At 33.5% G+C, this 15733-nt stretch overlaps 1 long non-coding RNA gene across 1 annotated transcript; it reads right to left on the bottom strand.

Moving 5' to 3' along the window:
- Positions 1–4230: 4230 nt before the first annotated feature.
- On the bottom strand, positions 4231–15324 carry LOC120352513. The gene is made up of 4 exons (XR_005571896.1): positions 14954–15324; positions 10963–11089; positions 9919–10038; positions 4231–4337 (listed from the first exon to the last, which is right to left on the bottom strand). It is a non-coding gene; the product is annotated as an uncharacterized LOC120352513 (long non-coding RNA).
- Between the last annotated feature and the right edge of the window lie 409 nt (positions 15325–15733).

Genomic DNA, 15733 nt, shown 5'->3' with positions numbered 1-15733 from the left:
AGTTGATCAAAAATTTTTATTTGAATAAGAAATTAATTTTAAAGTTATCACTTAACAAAATCACACTGACAAACATACACACATACTTCATCTGAATTTTTGAGAACTGGTCATTATTGATATTTCTCATTGAAAAAATGAGAAATTGAAAACTATATTCAAAACTTTGAGGTTGATCTTACCTGCTTTCCTGTTTAATTTTGTCACGTATCTGGAGAATGTTCACTGGTGGTACGAGACTATCCAAGAGTACTGTAACACATGGACATTTTTATTTTTGAATTTACCTCACAGTAACTAACCACTCAACTACACATTCCGTGTACTCACAACTACTAACTTATTTACCACTTACTATACTACATAAGTAAGGAAGAAAAGATTTCTGTGTCGTCAAAAGTCAATATAATAATGCAAATAGCATTATAATAAACCTTACATTTACGTTTTAAGGCCAGCATCTGATTAAAATTGACTAGGTTATCCCGGGTCACACGAATGTGCGTCTTTATTGTCGCAGCACAAACTTTGAAAGTAATATATTGATTGCTGAAGACATGCTCCATCAATTCGTATCACATTTTCCTGGAATACTCCTTCCCTTCTCGTAATTGTTGAGCCCAAAATTTGAATGTTGTATCATAAGATAGCTGGAGACTTGTTTCATCGATTTCATTGGATACTCTCGAAATCGGAATTGAAATTGGACTCCTGGAATACTCCTTCCTAGGGGGTGGCAAGACCTGGTTACCTAGAAAAATTCCCCCCCTGCTGACAGCGAAATTGTTGAGCCAAAAAAATGAAAGTGGTATTACATGATAGCTGAATACTTCTTCCATCGATTTTTGTCACTTTCTCATGGAATACTCCTTCCCTGGTTGCGACGAAAGACCTGGTTACCAACAACCATTCCCCCCCGCTGACGACGTAATTGTTGAGCCCAACATTTGAAAGTGGTATCACATGATAGCTGAAGACTTGTTTTATCGATTCCTATCTCATTCTTTTGGAAAACTCCTTCTCAGGGGGGCGGCAAGGGAACTAATTACTTACAACCAGTCTCCACCGCTGCTGACATAATTGTTGAGCCCGAAATTTGAAAGTGGCATCACATGATAGATGAAATACATTTTCCATTGATTTTCATCACTCCTTCCCTGGGAGCGGCAAAAGACCTGGTTACCTAAAAGCCTTTCCCTTCGCTGACGACGTATAATCTTGAGGCCAAAATTTGAAAGTAGTATGATAGCTGAAGACTTGTTTCATTGATTCCTATCACATTCTTTCAGAAAACTCCTTCTCAGGGGGACGGCCAGGGAACTGATTACTCACAACCATTCCCCCACAGTTACGGCATAATTGTTGAGCCCAAAATTGAAAGTGATATCACATCATAGCTGAGGACTCAATTTATTGATTTTCATCACATACCCTTAAATACTCTTTTCCTGGGAGTGACAAGGGACCTTGTTATCTACAACACTCCCCTACCACTGACGGCGTGATTGTTGAGCCCAAACTTTGAAAGTGGTATAACATGATAGCTGAAATACTTGTTTCATCGATTTTCATAATATTCTCATGGAATACCCCTTCCCAGGGGGTGGCGAGGGACCTGGTTACCTACAACCCTTCCCCCCGCTCATGACGTGATTGTTGAGCCCGAAATTTGAATGTGGTATAGCATAATAGCCGAAATAGGTACTAGTTCCATCGATTTTCATCACATTCTCATAGAATACCCCTTCCCAGGGGGTGGCGAGGGACCTGGTTACCTACTTCCCTTCCTCTCCTGATAACGGCATGATTGTTGTGCCCAAAATTTGAAAGTGGTATTACATAATAGCTGAAGACTCGTTTTATTGATTTTTATCACATTTTTCTTGTATACTCTTTTCCTAGAGGCAGCAAGGGACCTGGTTACCAACAACCCTTCCCCCCCCCCCCGCTGACGATGTAATTGTAGAGCCCAAAATTTGAAAGTGGTATAACATGATAGCTGAAATACTTGTTCCATCGATTTTCATCATATTCTCATGGAATACCCCTTCTCAGGGGGTGGCGAGGGACCTGGTTACCTACAACCCTTCCCACCGCTCATGATGTAATTGTTGAGCCCGAAATTTAAATGTGGTATAACATGATAGCTTAAATACTAGTTACATCGATTTTCATCACATTCTCATGGAATACCCCTTCCCAGGGGGTGGCAAGGAACCTGGTTACCTGCTACCCTTCCTCTCCCGCTAACGGCATGATTGTTGTGCCCAAAATTTGTAAGTGGTATTACATAATAGCTGAAGACTCGTTTTATTGATTTTTATCACATTTTTCTTGTATACTCTTTTCCTGGAGGCAGCAAGGGACCTGGTTACCAACAACCCTCCCCCCCCCCGCTGATGACGTAATTGTAGAGCCCAAAGTTAGAAAGTGGTATAACATGATAGCTGAGAATTTGTTTAATTTATTGCTATCACATTCTTTTGAATAACTCCTTCTTAGGAACCAAGTACAAGCTACTTAAAACCATCATGCGAGGATTAGGAGATGAGATGGAATATGTAGAGTGTAATACAAGTGAGGAAATACCTGAACCACATGAACAGCCTACCAATTAAATAATTATTTTGGATGATGTAATTTGTGAGCAACAGGATGCCATCAGGAAATACTTCAGTGCAGGCAGACACAGTGATGTCGATGTTTCTTATTTGACACAGACCTGAGTAGTATAAAAAGGAGAAGTCTGGCACACTTCTGGTGTGCCAAACTTCTCCTTTGGGTGAAAATGAACCTAACCTAAGAAAAAATCCAACCTAATCTAACCCCAATCAGCAAAATCAACTTGAATCGGAATCAAAACAAGCTCGTTTTGTCAAACGTGAGGGCTTGATTCAAGATTTCATTGACATGCGTTTAGCTCGAAATGAGTTAAATTCAAGAGTCCGTTTATACATCGTTCAAGCCAGTTTCGAGCTCGAAATGCAGGCTCTAATCAGGCTGGTGCTGCGAGATAAAATGAAGGTCGCGTTGCGAGCTCGATTCAGGACCGAGATGCACGGTCGAATCAGGATTGAGATGCAGTCTTGACTCAGGCTTGAAATGCATGCTGGATGCAATCCCCCCATTCAAGGCCACCTGGCACACCTTTTAGGAAATTCAACCTCGATTCTATTGTGATTCTAGATCAATTAGAGTCTGATTCAAGCTGCATGTTTAGAGTGAATCAATCCTGATTCAAGGCATACTGCCCTCTTGAAGTAAGCTTCTTTCAGCTTCGAATCATGAATCTGATTCAAGGCCAGTGCAATCCAATATCAATGCTCAATCATAATTCAAATTTCATCCAGAATTTGAAATAAATCTGTAATTCTTATTATTCATGATTCAATTATTCTTCCAAACTAATGCTCCAATCTTACTATTGCCTTAATACTATATTTCTATACTCAGTGGACATCCATACACTCTATATATAGATGAAATCTATATAATATATATATATATATATATATCTATATATATATATATATATATATATATAGACTATATAATATATATATATATATATATATTATATAGATTTCATCTATATATAGAATGTATGGATGTCCACTGAGTATAGAAATAGAGTATTAAGGCAATAGTAAGATTGGAGCATTAGTTTGGAAGAATAATTGAATCATGAATAATAAGAATTACAGATTTATTCCAAATTCTGGATGAAATTTGAATTATGATTAAGCATTGATATTGGGTTGCACTGAATCAGATTATTATATATTATTCAAATTGAAATATTCTTTAAAATTCTCCTGTGAATGGCAAATTACTTATTCATTCTCTTCTGTCAGGGCAGTCTATAAACTGTCTCTTTAGCTGTATTGATTGAGTCGAGATCGACCTCTGCTAACCAATAACAGCTTGCAGACTGTCCTGAGAGGGAGCAGTGCATGAGTCACTCGCCATTCGATGAATTAATTAAATCAAATCTGCTCTAGTTCAACCAGCCATCTATGCTTGCAACACCTCAAATGGAATACAGTTCATATACATCTAAGTAACACATCAATTATTACTTTGAATATCTATTAAAATATTGAATATTATATATTAATATCTATATTAGTTTATTTTCTTTAAAGCTTAACTTCAGAGTATATCTATATGAGCAAAAAATGTAAATAATAAAACATTATTTCCAATAAAATGCAATGATTTTTATTAAATATTACAAAAATTGAACTTGCAATTTATAACTAATTATATATTTTTACTTTGAACTGCTATCGTCCTCGATTTGAGCTTCATGAGGCGTAGTCTCTCTGCTCTTGGTCCTGTAAAATATGAAATGTACAGTTTAGTGGGATAACTTAATAGGTTATTATGAGTAAAATATAAAATGTCTCGGTAATCAATTCTCAGAATGCTGATTATGTAGCTTAAAAACTTTTATAAGTTGGAGACTGATATACATACTGTAACTTTCAGGATAAGTTATTGGTCGAATACTCTACCTTTTGACATACTTAAATGAATTTCAACCCCTCATAAGTGGTTGACTTAGACCTTCATAAGAACATCTCATTTACATTTATGACAGTTTGGCACACTGTCAAACGAGAGAATAAAGGGGAGCATTTCGGGAGCATCTTTTGAAATGAAATGTAAAAATCTGGTGTGGCGCACTCACACAACTTTCCTTGCCATTATGAAAATTGATCACCTGATGCCAGTGTTCCCGCGCATCTCAAGTCTACTATTCAGTGATTTGAGCCAGCTGGTGACAGGGTAATAACGCTGGAGACACACATGAGGTCTGCTATCTCTTGATAGTGAATGATTTAATAGAATCAACAATAATTTGCAATTGAATAATCACATTTTCTCGAATTTAATGCTTATTTTCAATTTTAGGTGAAAATGTTACTGAACATTAATTGTAGAGATTTTCATGCTCAATCTACTCCACTTGATTTTTTTTGTTTCAATTGTATCTGAAGCCTGATAATTGGGATTCTATCTGCATTGATGGGGCGGAGCTCCTGAAATTTTTACAGATATGGGACTTGTGACAGTTGATAGAGCTTATCAATGACTATTTTAGGTATGAATTTGATCAAAATCGTTGGAGCGGTTCCCGAGAAAATCACGAAAAACCCTGTTTTTGACAACATTTTCGCCATTTTAGCCGCCATCTTGAATTGCATTTGATCGAAATTGTTCGTGTCGGATCCTTATAGTGGAAGGACCTTAAGTTCCAAATGTCAAGTCATTCCGTTAATTGGGAGATGAGATATCGTGTACACAGATGCACATACACTCACACACACACACACACACACACACACACACAACACACACACACACACACACACACACACCACACACACACACACACACACACACACACACATACAGACCAATACCCAAAAACCAGTTTTTTGGACTCTGGGGACCTTCAAACGTATAGAAATTTAGAAATTGGGGTACCTTAATTTTTTTCGGAAAGCAATACTTTCCTTACCTATGGTAATAGGGCAAGGAAAGTAAAAAGTACCAAACAGATTACTAAATAAAAAATCAGTTTTTCAATGTGTTTCGTTATTCATCAAAAAAAGTTTTGTTTTAAGTTTTATTACTTTTATCAATCATTTCTATAAAAACTAAATCTCCAATCAGCCGCCATTTTTGATAAAAGTATCATAGAACATTTTTATTGATGTCGTCATTCTTGTTTTAGAAAGGCCTTTAAAATTATGTACCACACAATGGGTGTTTACATTTTGAATATTTGAGTTGCCTGTAAGGTTAAGTGGTAGAAAGGACTTCCTAGTCCTAACTCCGCCTAATAAAGAGTATTTTTTTTTTCATAGTTACAACCCCTCATTTCTTCAAAAACTAAAACTTCAATCAGCTGCCATTTTGGATACAATTATCATAGAACATTATTATTGATGTCATCTTTCTTGTTTTAAAAAGACCTTTAAAATGATTAACCACACAATGGGTGTTTACATTTTAAATATCCCAGTTACAACCCCCAAGTAAACCCCTTATGTGGGTTGGAACTCAGTTGTACATTAAAAGGTAGAGTATTCTATCAATAACTTATCCTGAAAGTTACAGAATTATATCTACAACAGTCTCCAAATTATTGAAGGGTTCCCATACATATGACTCACTCTGTATATGTGCATATGTATCGTTGCATTTCAAAAGTTGTTGAAAAACTGTGTTCGAAGGAGATTCCGTCTTTGGGTAGCAGTGATTGGACATTGGTTGCGAAAAGGCAAACATGTAGAAGAAATTTGAAAAGAGTATTGGGAGCAAGCGGTGAAGTGTACGAAACGATGAGTTCTTCTTTGATTCAAGTAACTGATTTGCAATTTCTCCACATGTATTGGGACTACTGATTTATGATTATTCCATACTTCCATAAAAGAAGGCCATTTTGACATGATTGTTTTATTCACAAATAAGTTTATTGAATGAACTATTTTCATTCCACAACATATTGGACAATTCAATTTTCTATCTGTAAGTCAAATATTTTCTTGGATTTTTATTTTTATACTTTGAAAACATGATCAATAATAATAATTTACTAATGATGAATTTTGTGTACGTATATGTATGTCATTGGCCTTTGATGATACTGCTATTTCCTTATAATTGAAAAAAAATGGGTTGGTTCAGGTGGTTTACACTTAAGAATAGTATAATAGTAGGTTGCCTTGATCACATAAGACGCGTGGAGAACGCAGCCTGCTATGGTGTGACGTCATGCTGCGACCTCTCGCCATGGCTTAACATGCATTCAAATGTAAAAATGCCAAACTTTGAGCCCTCATAGCAAATCAACCATCAACTTTACATAGAAGTGATTGATATCAAAATGTTCAGCATTTTATCCCCTTTGAAACAATATCAAACTAATTTCCAGTAAAAATCCTATAAATGTTACCGGCGAGTCTAAAACTTAGTTTTTTCTGCATCGTTTTAGTTCTTTCTCTTTTTAGAAATTCTATTTCTAAAACAGATTCTATTCTCATTTAGAAATTTTATCCTTATGAAGTCTGTGGAAAGAACTAACAGCTTATTTAGGAATTTCAGGATATTAACGTTATTTTATCAACAACTCCTGAAACATAGCAATGCGAACCCATCAACGGTTGCCTAGCTTTATCACAAAAATAAACAGTCTAGATAAGCCCTAAGAATATATGAACATCATTTAAACATTATAAAGATTTTTATTTATCCCAATTATGATAAAAAAATAGATAATCATGACTTTTAATGACTTTAATGCTGTTATTTTATCAAAAAATAAAGCGCATTACACTACTGTACTGTAAGGTAGTTGAATAATTTCATGAATAATTAATGTTATATTATTTGAAGTTATAATTTGTTGAACTATTTAAATTATAATTAAGATCTATTCTTTCTTTACACAAGTGTTTTTTGCATTCATAAGTATCCCATGGACACATTGAAATAAAAAATATCATACTACCGTGAATAATATATGGTATTTCCTTTGTAAATTTGTGTCTCATGATATTTGTTTAAGACTTTATTAATTGACATATACCTAGAACCAATTCAGCGAAATCATGGAACTGTTCACCATGGTTACAAGTTATTTTTAGTTAATACAATAATAGTTATTTAATTATTTTATTAATACAAATGCTTGCAACTAGCATTCCGGGCGACGATACAACTATCAATTTTCACAAACAATTGTCAAATAAGAAACAATCATTTTTAAATATTATTGGACAACCAGCATAAAATTAAATAAGTTCGCTTCATTTTGTCATATTATTGTTTAAAATAAGTCCAAAACAAATAAGTTACCAGCCTTTTCACAAATATGAATAGGTTTTACCGATTGAATATAGTGATAGATTCAAGGACTTTCTACACTTTTCGAAATGAATTAATGTTTTCAAAATACACATTGATGTGGAGGTTGTTTCTTTCTGAATTAAATAGCATATTCATATTTTTTATCAATACAGTGGTTTTTATGTGAGGAAGTGATATTTGACGCGGTATGTTTTCAAAATACACATTGATGTGGAGGTTGTTTCTTTCTGAATTGAATAGCATATTCATATTTTTTATCAATACAGTGGTTTTTATGTGAGGAAGTGATATTTGACGCGGTGTTTTGCATGTAATTCTTATGGGAAGCCGGCGTTTGCCACGTAGGCTCATGCCATCTCATCCGCGTATGTAAACGCGATTGAGGCAACCTGCTATACACTATCCTTGGTTTACACTCACCATTCTATATAAAGACCGAGTGGCACATATATGTGTCACGAGTGAAAAAACCCTGAAATTTGAGAAACTTGAGGAATTTAACGATCTTCCAGAGTAATTCAAATTACTGTTAAGGAAATATTCATTCCAACAGGTGATATGATTTGGAATGTGTGGAGTATCCTGTATTAATTGGCTGGTAAATATGAAGTAAACCTAATTTTTTATTGGTAGGAGTTGATTAGTCATGTCGCACATATATGTGCCACCCAGGAGCGAATGTGCTATTCCTCTATAGTCGAATATATGACATTTTTGGTTATGTAAATATGGATGTTACTTATTTTTATTGTATGTTAATTTTTATATGTTAGCAAGGTTAGCGTTTTAGGCAATATTTACACTGCACTGTAGTAGATAGCCGTATTTGTTTTTCAAACCATACCTGTAGGTATGTGAATAAAATCAGAAATTCAAGTACCCATTTTAAAATTGGCATATCTCTTTTTAGAAATAAAAATAGCAGAATAATATTTTTTTTATTTTTCTTTGATTTATATTCTCAAGTATTATTCAAAAGTAGCCCTAAAGAAAAAAGACTATAGGTATGTTTTATCCCAGTAATGCGTTCACACTAACTCACTCAAAGTTGCAACCATATTAGTCCAGTCAATATAGACATGAAGAAGAGGGCCTGCTAGTAATTTATATTTTATTTCTGATTTTTACAACTATATTTTTTAAATTAAACATCAATGAAAATTAAACTTGAACTTTCAGCAGTAAATTATAAAAACATTTTGGGACATAGCTATTATTCATTATCAAAATTTGGGAATAAAATAGTTTTGGGCAAAGCCTGCTATTCTTTCCAAATTATATTTATATGATTTGTGATTGTATCCACAAAAGGATAAATAAATTCAGAACCAACCAATATTTTCATGATAAATAATTGTCTTGTTCTATATAGATACAGAGTGGCCCAAAAACCTTGTATTTTCGATAAAATGGATATTTTCAGAAAATATTTTTTAATAGTTCAACAATACTATGAAGAATCTATCCTCTAAATCTCAAGGATTTATCTTTTACCGAATTTTAAATGTTCTGTCCCAAAATTTAAACTTTAGGCTCTCATATCTCAAAAAGTAATGATCGGAAAAATTGTTTTCCTGAGAATACCTTTTCATTTTGATAGGTTGATGATATACAAACCAAGAAACTTTGAAAAATATCACCAGTATAAATTTTATTTTTAGCCTTTGCACAACCTTAAACCGACTCTAGCCGCGGTTCACACTTCTGCCAGTTCACTCCAAACTTCTTGTAACATATCCAACATTATTGAGATTTATTGTGACTTAAGTCTCCAATATGGTTCTTTGGAAATTACTATACTAATTTGCAGCTTGTTTTACAATAAATTTTAGCTTCATATGAAATTAAAAATCTAAGCCTATTCAATTATAAAGTTATCATTTAAAATTTTAAAACTGCTTCAGTGATTTTTGAATATATTGTAGGGAAGTTTGGTTGTAAAGGTTGTTTATGAAGTTGTTTTTGAGGTTGTAAAGTAAGTTGTTCATGAATGGTGAAAGAATTGATTCTTGAAGGAAATAGTATAGTGCAACTTACTGGAAATGGTTTCCATCAGATGTAGAAAGGAGTTTTAAATCTAAAACTGTAGTTGGTAGCATATTCGTCTGTCATGGTGGATTTTTGTATATGCGTCTGCAGTTCTATTCCCACCTTTGCCTGAAATCAAATGATACATTAAATGTATGAAAGCGATTTTCTAATTGAAAGGAATTTTATAAGTGATAGTAAATGATATAACAATAAACCAATACAAGAGAGTATTCAAGGACCTTACATAGTACTGAACTAATTATCAAATTGTAGCCTATCAATGAGAATGATTGCTTCTATTTACAATTTATCTAAAGTATTTCTCAAGGGGGTTATTTTATACTGGTCATATTGGAATAAATATGGTTTAATTTAATCAAAATATTGAAAAAAAATTTAGTTCAAAATGTAACTATAGTCCCTAATAAATATAACTAATAATTAGTAGGTAGGCCTATTATGGTGTTATGAATAGTTCTATTATTGTAACATTTCACAATAGCTTCTTTTATATCATAACCATCCATGATATTAAATCAATCTATTATAATATTACTGAATCATATAATCACTAGCTTAAAATGTATTGAATCATGAAATTAAAACCACTAACTTAATAGTTTTTTACAAGTTTGAAGTTAAGCAACAATGGTAACAGTTTAATCAACTGTTAGACCCGGTTGCACAAAAGCCGGTTACATTTTAACTGTGATTAACTTCACGAGAAACAATCAGAGAATGCGTTTTTGATAAAACGGCTTCTCTGATTGGCTCTCGAGGAATTAACATGGTTAAAATTTAACCAGCTTTTGTGCAACCGGGCCTTAGTGTTTGAAAATGATAAACATTCAACTTATACACACTAGAAATTGCAATTACTGTTATATTAAGGTTATTAATAGGGCCTGACATAAAATCTTAAAACTGCTCCAGTAATTCTTGAATATAGTCTATTGTAGGTAGCCTCTAAGTTTGTTTGTTAAGGTTACAAGTAAGTTGTTCAAGTATGTTGAAAAATTTGATTATTGAAGGAGATAGAGTGCAACTTACTGAAAATGGCTTTCATCAAATGTAGAGAGGAGAAGAACTTTTTTCAAATCTAATCCTTGGCATCATATTCATCTGTCATGGTGGATTTTAGTATAATATGTATCTGCAGTTCTATTCCCACCTTCATCTGAAATCAAATGGAACATGTATGAAAGCAATTATCTAATTGAAAGAAATTTTGACTAAAGTGCACGTCCAGTGCCAACATACCTGTCATAAAATTTTTGGTTGGGATCGATTTAGTATGATATTTTGAGCACAAAATCAAAAAATTAAACGGCGGTCACTTATTGTTTTCAAAATAAACTAAGTTCAAAGTAGCACAACTTTACATGCATTTAACCTATGCTATAAGTAGCAACCATATTATGGTTGCTACCAGGTTGCTTATGGTTGCTTACCCAACCAGGTATGTTGGCACTGGTTGCCAGGTTGCCAGGTTGCATTATGGTTGCTTACCCAACCAGGTATGTTGGCACTGGACGTGCACTTTAGTCAAAATTTCTTTCAATTAGATAATTGCTTTCATACATGTTCCATTTGATTAGGAAAGTAGCTAAGGTTAGGAAAATCTTTAGGTTAATAAAGCTTAGGTTAGGAAAAGCTTTGGGTTAGGAAAACTCAGATTAGGAATAGCCTATCACAATTTGATGATTTCAATAATCAAAATGGCTGCTACTCATAGGTTGAATGCATGTAAAATTGTGCTACTTTGAACTTGGTTTATTTCAAAAACAATAGTGACCGCCGTTTAATTTTTGTGATTTTGTGCTCAAAATAGGGCTGCACTTTAGTATATGGGCCGCGGAATCTAGCATTAAGACCCACATAGATCGATAGAGGAGATCAAGACGAGATCAACCATGTATAACATTGTTGTCGATTTCCAAGGATTAGCTGAAAAAACATGGCGGAAAGTTCAAAATTTTTATATCAATTTTTATTTTTAATAATTTTGTTATGGCTAAAATATGTTTAAAACTAGTGCAATCTTATGTAAAATTTGACGAGGAATCCAATGAAACTAATTTCAGGTTTGTAACTTCAGTAGTTTTTGAGATATTGCAAAAAATGTGCAAAAAAATGCAATTTTTTTGCTTTAAAAAAGGTTAACTTCTTTTCATGATGATTAATAGGTATTTTGAACTATTTGATTTAGTAGAATGATAAATTCTAAAGAAAAAATGTTCAGTCACTTGATAGCCTAAACTCAAAATTGTTCGAGTTATTTGGGAAAATAAAAATATTGCAACTCCATGTTTTGCTACCTAGGAGAACTTAGGTTAGAAAAAGCTTGGATTGGGGAAAGCTTAGGTTAGGAGGAGCTTGGATTAGGAAAATATTAGGTTAGGGGAATCTTAGGTTAGGAAAAGCTTAGATTATGGAAAGCTTAGGTTAGGAGAAGCTAGGGTCAGGGAAAGATTAGGTTACAGAAAACTTAGTTTAGGAAAAGCTTATATTAGGAAAAAATCTTAGGTTGGGAAAAGCTTAGATTAGGAAAAGCTGAGGTTAGAAAAGCTCAGGTTGGGAAAAGCTTAGGTTAGGGGAAGCTGGGTCTGAGAAAAGCTTAGGTCAGGGAAAGATGGGTTAGGAAAACTTGCATTAGAAAGAGCTCAACTTGGGAAAAGCTTAGGTTAGGAAAAAGCTTAGGTTAGGAAAAGCTTAGATTAGGAAAAGCTAAGGTTGGGAAAAGCTTAGGTTAGGGGAAGCTGGGTCTGGGTAGAGCTTGGGTTAGGAAAAGTTTGGATTAGAAAAAGCTCAAGTTAGGAGAAGCATAGGTTAGGGGAAGCTGGGTCCAAGAAAAGCTTAGGTTGAGGAAAGCTTGGGTTAGGAAAACATAGATAAGGAAAAGCTTAGGTTGGAAGAAGCTAAGGTTGGGAAAAGCTTGAGTTAGGTAAAGCTTAGGTTAGGGGAAGCTGGGTTTGGAAAAAGCTTAGGTTGGGGAAAGCTTGGGTTAGGAAAAGCTCAGATTAGAAAAAGTTTAGGTTAGGAAAAGCTTAGGTTAGAGAAGGCTGGGTCTGGAATAAACTTAGGTTAGGTAAAGCTTAGGTTAGGTAAAGCTTAGATTAGTAAAAGCTTAGGTTAGGAAAAGCTTAGGTTGGGGAAGCTGGGTCTGAGAAAAGCTTAGGTTGGGGGAGCTTGGGTTAGTAAAACTTAGATTAGAAAAAAGCTTAGGTTAGGAAAGGTTAGGTTAGAAAAAGCTTAGGTTAGGAAAAGCTTAGGTTAGTTGAAGCTTAGATTAGGAAAAATCTAAGGTTAGGAAAAGCTAAGATTGAGAAAAACTTAGGTTAGGAAAAACTTAGGTTAGGGGAAGTGACATTTGAGAAAAGCTTAGGTTAGGGGAAGCTGAGGTTAGGAGGAGCTTAGATTAGGAAATATCTAAGGTTAGGAAAAGCTTAGGTTAGGAAAAAAGGTAAGATTGGGAAAAGCTTAGGTTAGGGAAAGCTTGGGTTAGGAAAAGCTTACATTGGGAAAAAGCGTAGGTTAGGAAAAGCTTGATTTGATTCAATTTTTTTTTACAATTTTTCAAAGCTACTGAATTGCATTGGAAGCTGAATAAAATGTGATCCTCAATATCAGTCTGCACTATGCCTATGCAAACATATTGAACTCTTCTAAAGCTAAAATACTACATTTTCTTGTATTTTTCAAAATATCTTATTAATCTATGAAATTTTCTAACCTCAAATCTATTTTAATGAATTCCCTGCAAAAATCCCAATGAGATTTAGCCAATTTAGTAGTCACTAAAAGTAGTAAGAAAAAATTAAATACAGTATGAGAATTGAAGAGTATTGAGTGTGCAGTTTTTTTATTTTCCCAAATAATTCGAACAATTTTGAGTTTAGGCTATCAAGTGACTGGGAGTTTTTTCTTTAGAATTTATCATTCTACTAAATCCAATAGTTTAAAATACCTATTAATCATCATGAAAAGAAGTTAACCTTTTTTGAAGCAAAAAATTAGCATTTTTTGCACATTTTTGCAATATCTCAAAAACTACTGAAGTTACGAACCAGAAATTAGTTTCATTGGATTCCTCGTCAAATTTTACATAAGATTGCACTAGTTTTAAACATATTTTAGCCATAACAAAATTATTAAAAATAAAAATTTTGAAATTTCCGCCATGTTTTTTCAGCTAATCCTTGGAAATCAACAACAATGTTATACATGGTTGATCTCGTCTTGATCTCCTCTATCGATCTATGTAGGTCTCAATGCTAGATTCTGCGGCCCATAAACAAAAGTGTCCCCCAAAATAGCATACTTGATAATCGATCCCAACCAAAAATTTGATGACAGGTATGTTGGCACTGGACGTGCATTTACACCGAAATTTTGAAGTAATAATTTAGAATGGTTCTAATAAATTGATAGTATTAAAACAATAAACCAATACAAGGGAGTATTTAAGGATCTTACATAGTACTGAACTAATTATTAAATTGTAGCCTATCAATAAGAATGATTGCTGCTATTTACAGTTTATTTAGAGTATTTCTCAAGAGGTTGATTTGATACTAGTCATATTGAAATAAATAATGTTTTATCTAATCAAAATACTGTATTAAAAGAGTTAATTAGGTCAAATGTAACCATAGTCCCTAATATGCCTATAAATAACTAATATTATTAGTGGGTAGGCCTATTCTGGTATTAGCTTTATTATTGTAACATTTTACAATAGCTTCTGATATCTTAAACATTCATAATAATTAAATCAATCTTTTATGATATTACTGAATCATATAATCACTAGTTTAAAAATTATTACCTAAATCATAAAATTGAAACCACACTTGATAGTTGTTTTACAAGTTTAAGGTACCAACAATGTTAACAGTTGGTTAAATCAACTGTTTGGGTTTAAAAATGGAAAAAAATTAACTTATACATACTAAACATTGCAATTAATGTTGTATCAGGGTTATTAATAGAGCCTAACATAATTATTTACCATATAGTGCTGGATAATGAATGATCTTACCTTAATTTAAGACCTTCAGCAATCAAAAATCATCATCAACTTGATGACACGATAAAATAAAGGATAAACAAACAACGAACCAACTTCACCTTCAACCCTTCAACTACTGAAAACTGAAGGAGACAGGAGATCTTTAATGGCTGTCGCTCAAGCGCAGTAGCACACAAGCATGTATCACCCCGGGAATTTCAAAGTTATTGATATAGACAATATTTATTGTTAACATTAAAACAGTCCATATTTCTGGGACGGATTAATGATTTCTTTATGGGGGACATTTGTGCTTCCACTGAAATAATGTTGGAATCAATAAAAAAGTACCTAGTTTATTATTATTTGAATTTAAAACTTGAAAATCATTTCATAGGCTTGGTATGTTCCTTAATGTGTGACATGATTTTTAGCACAAACTGGGATCTAATTTGAAAAAATGATATAACTTTTTCAATTTTGGATGGAAACATTTGAAATTCTAGGACAATGTTTATAACATGAACAGAATCGTTAATTAATTTTTTCAAAATTTTCCATCATCAATTTCCAATTATTTAAAAATTTAAACGTTAGTAGCCCGTCAACGGCCCGTCTGACAGGATTTTTGCATTGAGAAGAAGTGCTGGAAATCTACTTCTGTAGCCGAATAAGTGATAAAAGACTGCTTTTTTGAACATTTTTGGGAAACTTGGAAATCGGTCAAATTTTTTCCAAGTCCCTATCTGGATTAAAATTAGCGCAAAAGGTCAATTATATCGTTAACAGTGCATTTTAGACGATTATCGC

Source organism: Nilaparvata lugens, chromosome 7 (genome assembly GCF_014356525.2).
Source record: "Nilaparvata lugens isolate BPH chromosome 7, ASM1435652v1, whole genome shotgun sequence".
NCBI classification, from domain to species: domain Eukaryota; kingdom Metazoa; phylum Arthropoda; class Insecta; order Hemiptera; family Delphacidae; genus Nilaparvata; species Nilaparvata lugens.
Note: the sequence above shows the minus strand (reverse complement) of the source record. Positions and strands in the feature narration are given on the sequence as shown.